This window comes from Pristiophorus japonicus, chromosome 10, assembly GCF_044704955.1.
Source record: "Pristiophorus japonicus isolate sPriJap1 chromosome 10, sPriJap1.hap1, whole genome shotgun sequence".
Taxonomy (NCBI): Eukaryota; Metazoa; Chordata; class Chondrichthyes; family Pristiophoridae; genus Pristiophorus; species Pristiophorus japonicus.
This window is the reverse complement of record NC_091986.1, coordinates 99,200,987-99,219,161: the sequence shown is the minus strand read 5'-3', so window position 1 is coordinate 99,219,161 and position 18,175 is coordinate 99,200,987. Positions and strand designations below refer to the sequence as shown.

Below are 18,175 nucleotides of genomic sequence, written 5' to 3'. Positions count from 1 at the left end.
CATGTAAACATTTAGTATTGGCCTGTGATGCTTCGTTATATGGAATTGGTTGCATACTCCAACAAGCTAATGAGTCGGGTAAACTTCAACCAGTCGCATATGCTTCAAAAAGTTTGTCTAAAGCGGAAAGAGCCTACAGCGTGGTAGAGAAAGAAGTACTAGCCTGCATGTATGGGGTTAAAAAGACGCATCAGTACTTGTTTGGTCTTCGATTTGAACTGGAGATAGATCACAAGCCGCTCATTTCACTGTTCTCTGAAAACAAAGGTATCACTACTTCAAATGCAAATTTCTCTCTCCCTTTCTTGGGCATAACCACACGATTGCCCCACAGTATACAATCCGACTGAACAGATAGTTTGTCTTTGCGACGAATGTAAGGTTTGGTCTCCTCGCACATTTGCTTGGATATGGCAGACCAATCACCTTTGAGGATGCAACTCTTCACCACCGATAAAATCGGGTCCTGGCTGGTCCAGGTCTTAACTTGTTGAGCCGTGACAGGGATTCCTTCACCCTCAAAAGCATCCATAGCTAACAATAGGTCCGCTGGTTGTGGCTTCATCCCGCATCCAGAGGTGGGCGCTGACATTAACCGCTTATGATTATGTCATTTGCCATAGACCTGGCACTGAGAATTGTGCCGATGCTTTGAGCTGTCTGCCGTTGCCCACACCGGAGGTGGAAATGCCACAACCAGCGGACCTATTGTTAGCTATGGATGCTTTTGAGGGTGAAGGAATCCCTGTCACGGCTCAACAAGTTAAGACCTGGACCAGCCAGGACCCGATTTTATCGGTGGTGAAGAGTTGCATCCTCAAAGGTGATTGGTCTGCCATATCCAAGCAAATGTGCAAGGAGACCAAACCTTACATTCGTCGCAAAGACAAACTATCTGTTCAGTCGGATTGTATACTGTGGGGCAATCGTGTGGTTATGCCCAAGAAAGGGAGAGAGAAATTTGTACGTGAGCTACATAGCACACATCCCGGCATTGTAATGAAAGCCATCGCCAGGTCTCATGTATGGTGGCCGGGAATTGACTCTGAGCTGAAATCATGTGTGCATCAGTGCAACACTTGCATGCAGCTCAGCAAAGCACCAGCAGAATTGCCACTGAGTCTGTGGTCATGGCCGTACAAATCATGGTCCAGGATCCACATAGACTTTGCAGGTCCCTTCCTGGTAAAGATGTTTTTAGTTGTGGTGGATGCATATTCGAAGTGGATAGAGTGTATAATCATGTCATCCAGCACATCCACAGCTACCATTGAGAATCTCAGTGTCATGTTCACGACACACGGTCTGCTTGACATTGTTGTTAGCGACAACGGATCGTGCTTCACCAGTCAGGAGTTTCAAGAGTTCATGAAACTCAATGGTATCAAACATGTAAGGTCAGTACCGTCAAAACCTGCATCTAATGGGCAAGCAGAACGTGCTGTCCAAATCATAAAGCAGAGTATGAAGCGAGTAACTCAAGGGTCACTGCAGACCCACCTGTCATGCATACTGCTGAGTTACAGGACAAGACCACACATGCTTACCGGGGTCTCGCCTGCTGAACTAATGATGAAGAGAGGTCTTAAGACCAAGCTATCTTTTGTACACCCTGACTTGAATAATCATGTTGAATATAGAAGACAAAGTCAGCAAGGGTATCACGATCGTGCAGCTGTGTCAAGCGATATTTCTGTAAATGATCCTGTATATATGTTCTGAATTATGGTCAGGGTCCCAAGTGGATCGCTGGTACTTTCATGGCCAAGGAGGGCAACAGAGTATTTATTGTCAAGCTCAAAAATGGGCAAACATGCAGGAAACATATGGATCAGACAAAGCTGCGGCACACAGATGAAGCGGAACAGTTGGAGGAAGAAACAATCGACGACCAATCAACCTACCCCCAGTCATCAGAGGACTCAGTGGTCATCAGTGAATCGGGACTTTCAATCACTGACATGTTCCATGAAAATGGACCTTTTATCCCTGACATGACCATTGCCACTCCCACCAGGTCAGCCACCCAGCCACCAGTCACAACAGACTCTGAACACTCACCTAAGGCTGGAGTTGAACTGAGACGATCAACCCGGGAGCATAAAACACCGGACAATTTCAATTTGTAAAAGACTATGTTAATATGTCAGAGAGGGGTATTGTCATGTATGTACTTTTGGGATCACTAGCCACTAGATGGCGTCACTGTTGGAGGCCACTGGGCTGCACCCACATGTGTGCAGCCCAAGTATAAAAGGCCAGCCATTTTGTATATTAGTCACTTTGGGCCTTAATAAAGCAGAGCCAAGGTCATACCACTTGGAGTTAAACAGTACTCAGTCTAACAGTTATTGCATACACAACAGTTGGAGTATCGCAGAGTTCTTAGAGGGTTGTAGTTCTGGTGGTGTTGGTTAAGGAATAAATGTTGACCAGGACATTGGTATAACTCTGCTGTTCTTCAAATAGTGTCATAGGATCTTTTGTGCCTACTTGAACAGGCAGATTGGGCCTCGCTTTAAATTCTCATCTGAAACACAGTACTCTCTCAATGCTGCACTGAAATGTCAGCCTAGATTACGGGCTGAAATCCTGGAATGGGGTCAGGACTCAGAGGCAACAGTGCTTTAATTGATCCAAGCTTGAACTTGGAAGCTGAGAATAAACACACCCGCATCTTGTGCATTTGTCCACTAAGCCTGTGCCTGCTATTGATGCAGACCCAGCTTGGCCTCCCCAGGAAATTCTCAGGTAACGTGTAAAAGGCAGCGATCCAGCAAAATAGGTTTCAACCCCCTATCTTGACCTTGTGCCAAGGGTGATCCCCGGGGATCAAGGGTCAGGAAAATTGACTCTTTTCTTTGCCCAGAGCATTGACTCTGTTACTTTAAGGCAGATCCTGCAATCGGGACAGTGTGCCAATTTTCCAGTATGCTTTAGTGGAATTTTGTCAGCCAATTCATACAATGCTTTTCTTCAGCCTCTAATAGTATTTATTTGGTTATTTTTCAAAATGGTTTGAAGAAATGCAAGAGCACAAATCTCAAAAGCTTTTTTCAGCCCATTTCCTACATAGTATATTTAAAAAGATAGACAAGGGAAAGGAGATGGGGTAGCTCTGTTAATAATGGAAAGCAGCTAATGTAACGCCTCTGTTTAAAAAAGGGGGCAGACAAAAGGCAGGTAACTATAGGCCGGTTAGTTTAACATCTGTAGTGGGGAAAATGCTTGAAGCTATCATTAAGGAAGAAATAGTGGGACATCGAGATAGGAATAGTGCAATCAAGCAGACGCAACATGGATTCATGAAGGGGAAATCATGTTTAACTAATTTACTGGAATTCTTTGAGGATATAACGAGAATGGTAGATAGAGGTGTACCGATGAATGTGGTGTATTTAGATTTCCAAAAGGCATTCGATAAGGTGCCACACAAAAGGTTACTGCAGAAGATAAAGGTACGCGGAGTCAGAGGAAATGTATTAGCATGGATAGAGAATTGGCTGGCTAACAGAAAGCAGAGAGTCGGGATAAATGGGCCCTTTTTGGGTTGGAAATCGGTGGCTAGTGGGGTGCCACAGGGATCGGTGCTGGGACCACAACTGTTTACAATATACATAGATGACCTGGAAGAGGGGACAGAGTGTAGTGCAACAAAATTTGTAGATGACACAAAGATTAGTGGGAAAGCGGGTTGTGTAGAGGACACAGAGAGGCTGCAAAGAGATTTAGATAGGTTAAGCGAATGGGCTAAGGTTTGGCAGATGGAATACAACGTCGGAAAATGTGAGGTCATCCACCTTGGGGAAAAAAAAACAGTAAAAGGGATTATTATTTGAATGGGGAGAAATTACAACATGCTGCGATGCAGAGGGACCTAAAAGTCCTTGTGTATGAATCCCAAAAAGTTAGTTTGCAGGTGCAGCAGGTAATCAGGAAGGCGAATGGAATGTTGGCCTTCATTGCGAGAGGGATGGAGTACAAAAGCAGGGAGGTCCTGCTGCAACTGTACAGGGTATTGGTGAGGCTGCACCTGGAGTACTGCGTGCAGTTTTGGTCATCTTACTTAAGGAAGGATATACGAGCTTTGGAGGGGGTACAGAGACGATTCACTAGGCTGATTCCGGAGATGAGGAGGTTACCTTATGATGATAGATTGAGTAGACTGGGTCTTTACTCATTGGAGTTCAGAAGGATGAGGGGTGATCTTATAGAAACATTTAAAATAATGAAAGGGATAGACAAGATAGAGGCAGAGAGGTTGTTTCCACTGGTCAGGTAGATTAGAACTAGGGGGAACAGCCTCAAAATACAGGGGAGCCAATTTAAAACCGAGTTGAGAAGGAATTTCTTCTCCCAGAGGGTTGTGAATCTGTGGAATTCTCTGCCCAAGGAAGCAGTTGAGGCTAGCTCATTGAATGTATTCAAATCACAGATAGATAGATTTTAACCAATAAGGGAATTAAGGGTTATGGGGAGCGGGCGGGTAAGTGGAGCTGAGTCCACGGCCAGATCAGCCATGATCTTGTTGAATGGCGGAGCAAGCTCGAGTGGCTAGATGTCCTACTCTTGTTCCTAATTCTTATGTTCTTATGTAACAGTCAACAATAAAGCTAATTGAATTGAAAAAAGATCAATTGCAATGAGATAAACTAGCCCACGTAAATCGGACTGAAAAATTAATAGGGAAGACAATGTACAAGCAATGGGGAACATTCAAATAGAAATTGATTTGGATACCGACTAGACATATTCCCACAGGAAGCAAAAGGCGGTGCAGCAAAAATCAGAGTAAACAATATAAAATTAAAATGAGAAAAAAGAGGCAAAGCTAGGACTAATAATACAAAAGAAAATCAAGTAGAAAATAGAAAACATAGAGGGGAATCAAAAGACATAAAATATAAAAGATTAGTTAAAGAAATGTAGAGCTGATTTGAGAGGAAATAGGAAATCCTCCTTTGAACATCTCAACATATTCCACCCCTCTCACCTTTCATTGAAAATTCTCATTCTCTACCGCCAACCCAAGTACAATAAATTGTTATCACCGAGATATCTTCATTGCTTTCCTCCCTCAGCCTCCACACCGAGCGAATTCTCATCCTCGATGATTTCAAACTCCATCTCAATTCATCATGTTCTCTCTCCTCTGAGTTCACTACCCTCCTGTCCTCCCTTAATCTCTCCCTCCATGTGAACTCCCCAACCTATATTCACGGCCACCCCCTTGACCTTGCCATCTCTCGTGGCCTCGCTATTTCTACCGTATCAATTGCAGATAAGGCCATCTCTAACCATTTCCTTGTATCGCTCTCCACCCACATTCTCCCTCCCACCCCCCACCCAACCCTACTTCCTTCTGCGTCCGCCCCTGGAAAAAACTCTTTCCAAACTCTCTTACAACTGCACTTATCAACTCCAAACTGTCCAGCCTTTGGCCCTCCATTCAACATGACATGTCTGCATCCACCGATCTGCTCAACCACACACTCATCACCGCCTCTGATGCCCTCGTCCCTATTAAAAGCATTACTCTCGCTCACCCTGGCCATTCCACCTGCTACGGCCCTCATCTTCCCTCCCTCAAGTACAAGGGGCACATACTTGAACGGACAACTGCTTTAGCCATTCACCGCCAGGTCTGGCTGGACCACATAAAGCATTATCAATCCTACTCATGTCTGCAAAAACTGCTCACTATTCCAGGATCATTCTGGAATGCAAAGAGAACACCCAGCTACTATTCTCTACTGTTAACCATCTTCTTAAACCTCTCTCACATATCTCCACCACAATCACCTCCAACTAGTGCGACACAACATGGACTTCTTTGTCTCAAAGATTGAAACCATCTGATCTGCTGCCTCTGCCACTTCCCTTCCTTTCCCGAGCCCACAAGGCCAAAATTTCTCTGAGGTGCCCCCCTGCCCTTGCCCTAAAGTCGCACCTTTCTCCAGTTTCTCTCTAATCTCCCCTCTTGACCTCTCCATGCTCATCTTGTCCATGAGACCCTATTCCTATAAACTGCTGACGGTTATCTCTCCTCAGGTACTGTTTCCCTCTCCTTCAAATCTGCCATCATCACCCCGCTCTTCAAAAAACCAACATTGACCCTGTGCTTGCAAGCTATCGCCTCATCGCTAACCTCCCATTCCTCTCCGAAGTCCTTGAACATGCTGTTGCCTCCAAAATCCACACCCATCTTTCCCGGAACTGCATGTTTGAATCCTTTCAATCTGGTTCCCGCCCCTGCCACAGTACCGAAACGGCTCTCATCAGTCACAAATGACATTATTTTTGACTGTGACAAAGGTAAACTATCCCTCCTCATCCTTCTCGATCTGTCTGCAGCCTTTGACATGGTTGACCACTCCATCCTCCTCCAACACCTCTCCACCATCGTCCAGCTGGGTGGGACTGCACTCGCCTGCTTCCATTCTTATCTATCTAATCATAGACAAAAAAATCATCTGCAATGGCTTCTCTTCCCACCCCCGCATCGTTACCTCTCGTGGCCCCCAAGGATCTATCCTTGGCCCCATCCTATATGCTGCCCCTTGGCGACATCATCCGAAAACATGGCATCAGTTTCCACATGTACGCTGACGACACCTAGCTCTACCTTAACACCACTTCTCTCGACTCCTCCTCAGTCTCTAAATTGTCAGACTGCTTGTCCGACATCCAGTATTGGATAAGCAAAAAATGTCTCCAATTAATATTGGGCCATTGTCTTTGGATCCTGCCATAAACTGCATTCCCTCGCCACCGACTCCATCCCTCTCCTTAGCATCTGTCTGAGGCTGAACCAAACTATTCGCAAATTGGTGTCATATTTGACCCTGAAATGAGCTGCCGACCATATATCCGCGGCATAACTGAAACCGTCTCTTTCCACCTCGGCAACATTGCCTGTCTCCACCCTTGCCTCAGCTCATCTGCTGCTGAAACCCTCATCCATGCTTTTGTTACCTCTAGACTGGACTACTTCAACGCACTCCCTACATAAACTTGAGGTCATCGCACCAAGTCCCGCTCACCCATCACCCCTGTGATCGCTGACCTACATTGGCTCCTGGTTAAACAATACAAGTTATAAATACAAGTAGTTGTTGTTCTAGAGCATGAAGGAATGCGGCAATAATACTTAAAGGGTTGACGGTGGATAGGCAATGGCAGACATTTAAAGATCACATGGATGAACTTCAACAATTGTACATTCATGTCTGGAGTAAAAATAAAACGGGGAAGGTGGCTCAACCGTGGCTAACAAGGGAAATTAAGGATAGTATTAAATCCAAGGAAGAGGAATATAAATTGGACAGAAAAAGCAGCAAACCTGAGGACTGGGAGAATTTTGTAATACAGCAGCAGGACAAAGGGTTTAATTAGGAGGGGAAAATAGATATGAGAGGAAGCTTGCTGGGAACATAAAAACTGACTGCAAAAGCTTCGATAGATATGTGAAGAGAAAAAGATCAGTGAAAACAAACATAGGTCCCTTGCAGTCAGATTCAGGTGAATTTATAATGGGGAACAAAGAAATGGCAGACCAGTTGAACAAATACTTTGGTTCTGTTTTCACGAAGGAAGACACAAATAACCTTCCGGAAATACTATTGGGACCGAGGGTCTAGTGAGAAGGAGGAACTGAAGGATATCATTATAAAGCAGGAAATTGTGTTAGGGAAATTGATGGGATTGAAGCCCAATAAATCCCCGGGTTCCTGATAGTCTGCATCCCAGAATACTTAAGGAAGTGGCCATAGAAATCGTGGATGCATTGGTGATCATTTTCCAACAGTCTGTCAACCGTGGATCAGTTCCTATGGACTGGAGGGTAGCTAATGTAACACCATTGTTTAAAAGAGGGAGAGAGAAAACAGGTAATTATAGACTGGTTAGCCTGACATCAGTAGTGGGGAAAATGTTGGCATCAATTATTAAAGGTGAAATAGCAGCGCATTTGGAAAGCAGTGACAGGATCGGTCCAAGTCAGCATGGATTTATGAAAGGGAAATCATGCTTGACAAATCTTCTGGAATTTTTTGAGGATGTAACTAGTAGAGTGGACAAGGGAGAAGCAGTGGATGTGGTGTATTTGGACTTTCAAAAGACTTTTGACAAGGTCCCACACAAAAGATTGGTGTGCAAAATCAAAGCACATGGTATTGGGGGTAATGTACTAACGTGGATAGAGAACTAGTTGGCAGACAGGAAGCAGAGCGTCGGGATAAACGGGTCCTTTTCAAAATGGCAGGCAGTGACAAGTGGAGTGCCGCAGGGCTCAGTGCTGGGACCCCAGCTCTTTACAATATACATTAATGATTTAGACAAAGGAATTGAGTGTAATATCTCCAAGTTTGCAGATGACACTAAGATGGGTGGTGGTGTGAGCTGTGAGGAGGACGCTAAAAGGCTGCAGGGTGACTTGGACAGGTTAGGTGAGTGGGCCAATGCATGGCAGATGCAGATAAATGTGAGGTTATCCACTTTGGGGGCAAAAACACGAAGGCAGAATATTATCTGAATGGCGGCAGATTAGGAAAGGGGGAGGTGCAACGAGACCTGGGTGTCATGGTTCATCAGTCATTGAAAGTTATCATACAGATCCAGCAGGCGGTGAAGAAGGCAAATGGTATGTTGGCCTTCATAGCTAGGGGATTTGAGCATAGGAGCAGGGAGGTCTAACTGCAGTTGTACAGGGCCTTGGTGAGGCCTCACCTGGAATATTGTGTTCAGTTTTGGTCTCTTAATCTGAGGAAGGACGTTCTTGCTATTGAGGGAGTGCAGCGAAGGTTCACCAGACTGATTCCCAGGATGGCTGGACTGACATATGAGGAGAGACTAGATCAACTGGGCCTTTATAAAGATGAGAGGGGATCTCATAGAAACTTATAAGATTCTGACGGGACTGGACAGGTTAGATGCGGGAAGAATGTTCCCAATGATGGGGATGTCCAGAACCAGGAGACATAGTCTTAGGATAAGGGGTAGGCCATTTAGGACTGAGATGAGGAGAAACTTCTTCTCTCAGAGAGTTATCAACCTGTGGAATTCTCTACCGTAGAGAGTTGTTGATGCCAATTCATTGGATATATTCAAGAGGGAGTTAGATATGGCCCTTACGGGTTAAAGGGATCAAGGGGTATGGAGAGAAAGCAGGAAAGCGGTACTGAGGGAATGATCAGCCATGATCTTATTGAATGGTGGTGCAGACTCAAAGGGCCGAATGGCCTACTCCTGCACCTATTTTCTATGTTTCTATGTTTCTATAAGTACTGCATATTAGTTTTCACAGAAAAGTGTGCTGGTGAGAATGAAAAACAAGGTAGAGCAATTTGATAAAATAACTATCGTTGAGTAATACTGAATAAATTTAATAACTCAAAGTGGTAAAGGTACTGGGCCCTGAAGACTAGAGGATTGCCAACACCTCTGTTCAACAAGGGAGAAAGGTGTACATGAGGTAACTACAAAGTAGTGAGCCTAACATCAGCCATAGATAACCAACTAGAGGTCATACTATGGAATACAAATATTATTCACCAGGAAAGATATGGGTTAGTTATGGACAACCAGCTCGAATTTGCAAACAATACAAAAATAGGGGCCATAATTAACTGTGAAGATGACATCAGGAAGATGACTTAAGCAACTTCAAGAGAACACAGACAGCTTAGCAGATGAGGCAGACAGATGTCAGATGAATTTCAATGCAGAGCAATTGGGTCGATATATTTGGGGATGAACGATAAGAAGAGGAAATATAAATTAAATGGTAAAACTCATAATAGCTTTTTAAAAGGAAGTGGGTAAATTTGTTTTTAAGCCTACAGGAAAAGAGTAGAGTAATGGAACCAAGTGGATAACTCGTTCAGAGAGCTGACATTCACAATGGGCAGAATGGTCTCCTTCTGTGCTGTAAAATTCTAAAATTGTAAAACAGACAAGTTTTCTGTTTTGTGAGAGAAACTTTGCTTTTGATTCTTATGTTCCCTACCTCATCAATACTGATGTGCTGCTTTTAAAAATTTTCAGCCAATCAATAAATGGTGACATCGAAATACTGATGCCAAATGTTAACACCTTTTTAAATGTTGACATATAAATATTGCTCAAAAATTGTGACATAGGAAGCAAGGTTAATATGTACAGGAAGTGTGTGCTATACACAAGACTTTTAATATATCATGCATCTATATTCTAGCAGATTTCCCACTGAGTTGGAGCAGATGTTACTTTATAATAATAAGGGGTGTAACCAAATTGTGACTCAGAAAGTATGACAGGAAGCAAGTGTGATACTTACACAAAGTATGCTACATGTACTAGATGAGCAGAAATTTCATTCTAAATATAGGAAAGACTGAAATTTTTGTCTTCGGTCCCCGCCACAAACTCTGTTCCCTCGCCACCAACTCCATTCCTCTCCCTGGCTACTAACTAAGGTTAAACTAGACTTTTGGTGTCCTATTTGACCTTGAGATGAGTTTCCAACCCCATATCCTCTCCATCACAAAGAGTGCCTACTGCCACCTCCGTAACATTGCCCGTCTCCACCTCTGCCTCAGCTCATCTAATACTGAAACCCTCATCCATACCTTTGTTATCTCTAGACTCGACTATTCCAATGCTTTCATGGCTGGCCTCCCTTGCACTTTCCGTAAATTTGAGCTCATCCAAAACTCTGCTGCCTGTATCTTAACTCTTCTACATTCCTCCCCGTCCGGCAACACCTCGATTTTAAATCCTTATTTTCAAATCTCTCCATAGCCTTTTCTCTCCATTTCTCTGCTACCTCCTCCAGCCCTACAACTCTCAGAGATCTCTATGCTCCTCCAATTTTGGCCTCTTGCATATTCTGGTGGCCAACTCTGGTTGGAGGCATTCTCGAAGGTTTTGATCACCTGTCCTAATACCTCTTTATGTGGCTCCGTGTCAAATTTTATTTGATAATGCTCCTGTTTAAATTAAAGATGCTATATAAATGCAAATTATTGTTGTTGTCAGTGAATTACACAAATGGTACAGTTAATGTCATGAACTGCAAGCCTGTATTTTTGTTCATAGATATTGCTGTAAAAAAAAAAATTATATATTGCCCTTGAGAAGATGGTGGTGAGCCGCTTTCTTGAACCTCTACCATCGTGCAGTAAAGGTACTCCCATAGTGCTGTTAGGGAGTTCCAGGATTTTGACCCAGCGACGATGAAGGAACGACGATGTCAGGATGGTGCGTGACTTGGAGGGGAACTTGGAGGTGATAGTGTTCCCACGAGTCTGCTACCATTGTTCTTCTAGGTGGTAGAGGTCACGGGTTTGGGAGTTGCTGCAGTGCATCTTGTAGATGGTAAACACTGTAGCCACGGTGTGCCAGTGGTGAATGGGGTGCCCATCAAGCGAGTTGCTTTGTCCTGGATGGTACCGAGCTTCTTATGTGTTGTTGGAGCCACATAAGGAGATATTAGGACAGGTGATCAAACCTCTGGAAATGCCTCCAACCAGAGTTGGCAACCAGAATGTGCAAGAGCAAGTGGAGAGCATTCCGTCACACTCCTTACTTGTGCCTTATAGATGGTGAAAAGGCTTCGGGCAGTCAAGAGGTGAGACACTCGCCGCAGAATACCCAGCCTCTGACTGTAGCAACAGTCCAGTTATATTCTCATTATTGTTGTTTTTCATAGCTGTTTTGCACTAGTGGGCAGTTACGAGTCAACCACATTTCTGTGGGTCTGGAGTTACACATAGGCCAGATCAGATAAGGACAGCAGATGGGATTTTACGTCAATGCGTCAGTTTCATGGTCACCATTACTGATACTAGCTTTTCACTCCAGATTTATTTAATTAAATTCCCCAGCTATCATAGAAACATAGAAAATAGGTGCAGGAGTAGCCCATTCGGCCCTTTGAGCCTGCACCACCATTCAATATGATCATGGCTGATCATGCAACTTCAGTACCCCATTCCTGCTTTCTCTCCATAGCCCTTGATCCCTTTAGCCGTAAGGGCCACATCTAACTCCCTTTTGAATATATTTAACGAACTGGCCTCAATAACTTTCTGTGGTAGAGAATTCCACAGGTTCACAATTCTCTGAGTGAAGAAGTTTCTCCTCATCTCCGTCCTAAATGGCTTACCCTTTATCCTTAGACTGTGACCCCTGGTTCTGGACTTCCCCAACATCGGGAACATTCTTCCTGCATCTAACCTGTCCAATCCGGTCAGAATTTTCTATGTTTCTATGAGATCCCCTCTCATTCTTCTAAATTCCAGTGAATATAAGCCTAGTCGATCCAGTCTTTCTTCATATGTCAGTCCTGCCATCCCCGGGAATCAGTCTAGTGAACCTTTGCTGCACTCCCTCAATAGCAAGAATGTCCTTCCTCAGATTAGGAGACCAAAACTGTACACAATATTCAAGGTGTGGTCTCACCAAGGCCCTGTACAACTGCAGTAAGACCTCCTTGCTCCTATATTCAAATCCTCTCGCTATGAAGGCCAGCATGCCATTTGCTTTCTTCACCACCTGCTGTACCTGCATGCCAACTTTCAGTGACTGATGTACCATGACATCCAGGTCTCATTGCACCACCGCTTTTCCTAATCTGTCACCATTCAGATAATATTCTGTCTTCTTGTTTTTGCCACCAAAGTGAATAACCTCACATTTATCCATATTATTCTGCATCTGCCATGAATTTGCCCATTCACCTAACCTGTCCAAGTCACCCTGCAGCCTCTTAGCATCGTCCTCACAGCTCACACTGCCACCCAGCTTAGTGTCATCTGCAAACTTGGAGATATTAAATTCCTTCGTCTAAATCATGTTGGGATTTTAACTCGCGTCTCTTGATCAATAGTTCAGGCCTCTGGATTACTAGTCCAGCAACATAACCACTATGCTACCGTTTTATTTTGTTTCAAAGTAATAACTATGACATCAAGTTGACAGTGTAATTGCTGTATGATATGGACTCTCATTGGCGATCAGATTTTGGTACACATTTCCCTTGTCATGTAAGCCTTCTGTTAACCAGCTGACGTGCCGAACATTCACAGAATGATTGGGTAGCGAGCTTTGCATTATCAAAGTGGCACAAGCCGAGGACTGCAAGGTTGATTTGCATGTCAATCACCCTGCCAACATGACGTCACAAGCGCTATGTAGCCACTCTGGCCCTGGGCTGGGATTGGTTGGAAAGAGCGGCACAGGAAGCGCCTGGAGCTGTGGCTTCAGAGACTTGCAGTGCAACGTATTCTCCAATCCTTAACACAAACCTTCAATTAAATCACTTTTTTCAAAAAAGGACATGTGGGATGATTTTCTTTAAAACTGCTACTTTTTATAAGCGTAATTGATTCACGAGTATTTACGAACTGTACGTAAATCTTGAACTCACCAGACAAATGCTTTCCTGCTTTGTTCCTTCAATGCCTCCTTAGATTTTATTAAAGAGGGCTTTGCCTGGGGGTCCTTGCTCCTGAGCAAACAACAATGGCGTTTTCGCTTCCGCACTTTTTTTTGAGAGCTGCGGGACGTTTGTGTTGTCATGGGTTCAAACACGCCCACTTTGTTTTCTGATTCAAAGACGGTAGTTATACAATAAAATGAAAGTACCGAGTGGCGATTACCAACTGAAGTCGCCTCTGAAATGGAAGCAACATCGGCAAAATGCCCATTGGTAACTTTCAGTGTAAAAATGAAAATAAAATCGTTTGGCACCAATTGATTCCGTGGTATTTCAAGGTATTGCAGCTCTACACTTGCATGAGAATAAATAAAACCGACTCCACCTATATCTTTGCGATCGTTTCATATAACTTGAGTAAATGTGGGAAAATGGAGGAAGAAACGATTTTTAAAATGTTAATTACTTTTAAAACACTAATGCTGGCACTTGCAGCACCCCAAAAAATGTTTTGTGAAAGTACATATTTAGTCAGTAACAAATAGCTGTATTTTCACTTTTTTTCCAAAACAAAGTAGTGATTCTTCTGCCTTTAATTCTTTTCAACACATACGTTTTTTTTTGGCTACTGACATATTTCATTTCCACAGAGCCTGGTAGTTATTCACATGTTATACATATAGCCTTACAGAAATATCCAAATGGTTGCACAAAGTGATTCCCAGCTGACAGCACACATTGTCTTTTCAGTTACCTCCAGTAATATTCTGCAATTTCGAATGTAATTGCTAATTAACATTGTAATTCACCCTGTTAATTAGCAATGCTTTGCTCTGTGATGTCCGTGTAATTAGCTACTTATTTTGGGGAACTCAGTTGACTGCAATTTACTTAATAAAATATTAAGTTAGATGGCAGTCATCAAAGCTCCAAATTGTGAAGAACAGTTAGTCACAGATATCCTAAGGAGCCTTCAGCCGAACTCTCTCCAGGACAAGTGCTCATTCTGTCATGTATTCAACTGTGATTGTAACCCATGTATAAACTGACCTAAGTTGTGCACCATGAGAACATTGACCACTAGGTGGTGAACTTGTGGGAGACACTCCTAACCTGGACTTTCAGGTATCCACCCACCTTCATCACTTCAGTGCTGGCTAATAAAGATTACTGTTCACAGAGTGACCTTCTGTCAAGTATGAGCCTCGTGTGCATTTATACTGTATAGTAAGGATGTATTATTGGCAACGAGCATGGCCACTAGCAGCACAGACGAGAGGTACTGTGTTGGTGATGATTGGGACGATTTTATTGAGACGACAGCAAAGTTTTGTCACTAAGGAATGGCTGGGACAGGATTTGGCTGACAAACACAGGGCTCATCTCCTGGCGGTTTGTGAATCCAGGACGTACTTCCTGATGAAGGACCTTCTAGTGCCAGAGAAGCTGGCGGACAAGACTTTTGAAGAGCTCAGTAAGTTGATCGGGGAACACTTTAAACCGGTGAGCAGCATGCACATGACGAGACACCAGTTTTACACGCACCGGCGGTGAGAAGGGCAAAGCGTTTCAGACTTCGTGACAGACCTCCGGCGACTGGCGAGCCTATGCAAGTTCCCAGATGCATGCAGAGCGGAGATGCTGCGAGACTTTTTTATTGAGGGCATCGGGCACGCTGGGATTTTCAGGAAACTGATTGAGACCAAAGACTTGACCCTGGAAACGGCGGCTTTGATGGCCCAGACATTCATCTCAAGGGAGGAAGAGACCAGAATGATTGACATCAATCTTGGTTTAAATGTAGCAAATGGACAGGGAGTCAACATTGTTAACGCAGCACACAGTTCTCCAGGCAGACAGGGGCAATCGGACATGCCCGAGCATGTAGTTGAACCCAAAGGGTGAATTCAACAGAGACAATGGCTAGCTGAACGGCGATTCATGCCATCGCAAGGGACAATGCGGCCAGTAATGGGGCCATCAACACCTGTCAATGGTGTGCTTAAGGACAGTTACAGAGACAGAGACGATCGACTGGTAATGGACCTTTTGTTTCCAACAATGGCTCATGTTGGAGGTGTGGAGGCAAACACACAGCCAGAGCTTGCAGGTATCAGCAATATACCTGCAGAAACTGCAATGTCAGCAGTCACTTGGCGCGTATGTGCAGAAAGCCTGCAGCCAGGTTGATGTACGAGGAGGACGGGTCCAATGTAAGCCCTACGAGGCCAAATGGACACTGGGGGAAATCGCTGGAAGCTGAAGTTCAGCGAGTTCATGTGGAGCACATATACAGTTCATACACCAGGACGCCACCGATAATGATGAAAGTGCTCCTCAATGGCATCCCAGTATCAATGGAGCTAAACACGGGAGCCAGCCAGTCCCTGATGAGTATCGACAAGTTGTGGGTGTCCAAGGCCAGGAGGCCAAAATTATTGCCAATTGACGCACAGCTACGGACATATACAAAGGAGATCATTCCAGTGCTAGGCAGCGCCACGGTAGTTGTGACCCACAAAGATTCGGAGAACAGGTTGGCACTCTGGATTGTCCCGGGGGATGGTCCCGCACTGCTGGGGAGGAGTTGGCTTGCTGTCATGAACTGGAAATGGGGCGATGTCAATGCAATTTCTTCTGTGGGGCGAATATCATGCTCACAGGTCCTGGACAAATTTGACTCACTATTTCAACCCGGCATTGGCACTTTCATGGGGACCAAGGTAATGATTCACATAAACCCGGACGCCGGGCCAGTACATCACAAGGCCAGAGCGGTGCCGTACGTGATATGGGAAAAGATAGAAGGCGAATTGGACCGCCTGCTGAGGGAAGGCATCATCTCGCCAGTCGAATTCAGTGACTGGGCGAGCCCGATTGTGCCGGTGCTCAAGGCGGATAGGTCGGTCAGGCTATGTGGTGATTACAAGGCCATCATCAATCGGGTGTCACTCCAAGACCAGTACCCACTACCGAGAGCGGAGGACCTCTTTGCGACACTATCCGGTGACAAAATCTTTTCAAAATTGGACCTGACCTCAGCTTACATGACCCAGGAGCTGGCGAGTGAGTCGAAGAAGCTGACCACCATCACGACACACAAGGGGTTGTTTGAGTACAACAGATGTCTGTTTGGGATTCGCTCGGCCGTTACGATCTTTCAATAAAATATGGAAAGCCTCCTCAAGTCAATTCCAAGGACAGTGGTTTTTCAAGATGACATCCTCATTACGGGTTATGATACTGAAGAACACCTCCACAACCTGGAGGAGGTGCTACGCAGACTGGACCAGGTAGGTCTGCGACTGAAAAAGGTGAAGTGCGTCTTCCAAGGTCCAGAGGTAGAATTCCTGGGGATGAGGGTAGCAGCAGACGGGCTCAGACCTACGGTGTCCAAAACAGAAGCGATCCAGAGAGCACCCAGACCCCGTAACATGACAGAGCTGCGTTCGTTCCTGGAGCTCCTGAACCATTTTGGTAACTTTCTTCCCAAATTGAGCATGTTGTTAGAGCCGCTACACATGCTCCACGCAAAGGTCATGAATGGGTCTGAGGGGACAGCCAGGAAAGGGCTTTTGATAGAGCACAAAATTTGTTATGCTCCAACAATCTGTTAATGCTATATGACCCATGTAAGAAACTCGTTTTAACGTGCGATGCGTCGTCCTATGGGGTCGGCTGTGTGTTGCAGCATGTTAATGCCAAGGGTCAGTTACAGCCAGTAGCTTATGCCTCCAGAAGTCTGTCCCAGGCAGAACGGGGCTACGGAATGGTAGAAAAGGAAGCGCTAGCATGTGTATAAATGCTGTAAAAGAAATGCACCAGTTTGGCAGGAAATTCGAGCTGGAGACAGATCACCAACCCCTAACGTCCCTTTTGGCCGACAACAAGGCCATAAGTGCAAATGCATCGGCCCGCATACAGAGATGGGCACTCACGTTAGCCGCCTATGACGACACAATTTGGCACAGACCAGGCACTGAAACTGCGCCAATGCACTCGGCAGGCTCCCACTAGGCACCACCGAGGGGGCAACCGAGCAAGATGCTGAGATGGTCATGGCTGTTGAAGCTTTCGAAAGCGAAGGTTCACCCGTGACAGTCCGTCAGATCAAAGTCTGGACAAAAAGAGACCTGCTTCTGTCTTTAGTCAAGAAATGTGTCCTGACTGGGGACTGGGCAGCCACGTACGGGCATGCCCTGAGGAATTCAAACCATTTCACAGGCACAGGATGAACTCTCGATTCAGGCCGATTGCCTACTATGGAGAAACCGTCATGCCCCAGATGGGCAGAGAGATGTTCATCAGAGAACTCCACAATGAGCACCCGGGCATTGTCATGATGAAGGCAATTGCCAGGTCGCACGTTTGGTGGCCAGGGATAGATGCAGACCTGGAACTTTGTGTTTGCAGGTGCAACACGTGTGCTCAGCTGGGCAATGTGCCCAGGGAAGCCCCCGTTAGCCTCTGGTCCTGGCCCGCCAAGCCATGGTCACGCATCCATGTGGACTACGCAGGTCCTTTCATGGGAAAAAGGTTTTTGATTGTCGTAGATGCCGACTCCAAATGGATCGAGTGTGACATTCTCAATTCAAGCACATCCTCTGCCATGGTAGAAAGTCTACGGGCAATGTTCGCCGCCCATGGTCTACCGGACATCTTGGTCAGCGACAATGGCCCGTGCTTTCCAGCATTGAATTCCAGGACTTCATGGCAGGAAATGGTATCAACCATGTCAGAACGGCACCGTTCAAACGG

The 18,175-nt window shown here is 45.1% G+C and overlaps 1 protein-coding gene across 1 annotated transcript in view; it reads right to left on the bottom strand.

Annotated features, from left to right (window-relative positions):
* ccdc82 (coiled-coil domain containing 82) overlaps positions 1-13,517 on the bottom strand; it is a 122,699-nt gene extending 109,182 nt beyond the window's left edge. The window contains exon 1 of the mRNA XM_070891942.1: positions 13,409-13,517. The gene's annotated coding sequence lies outside the window, so the exon portion shown is untranslated. The remainder of the gene's footprint in view (positions 1-13,408) is intronic.
* Positions 13,518-18,175: the final 4,658 nt, after the last annotated feature.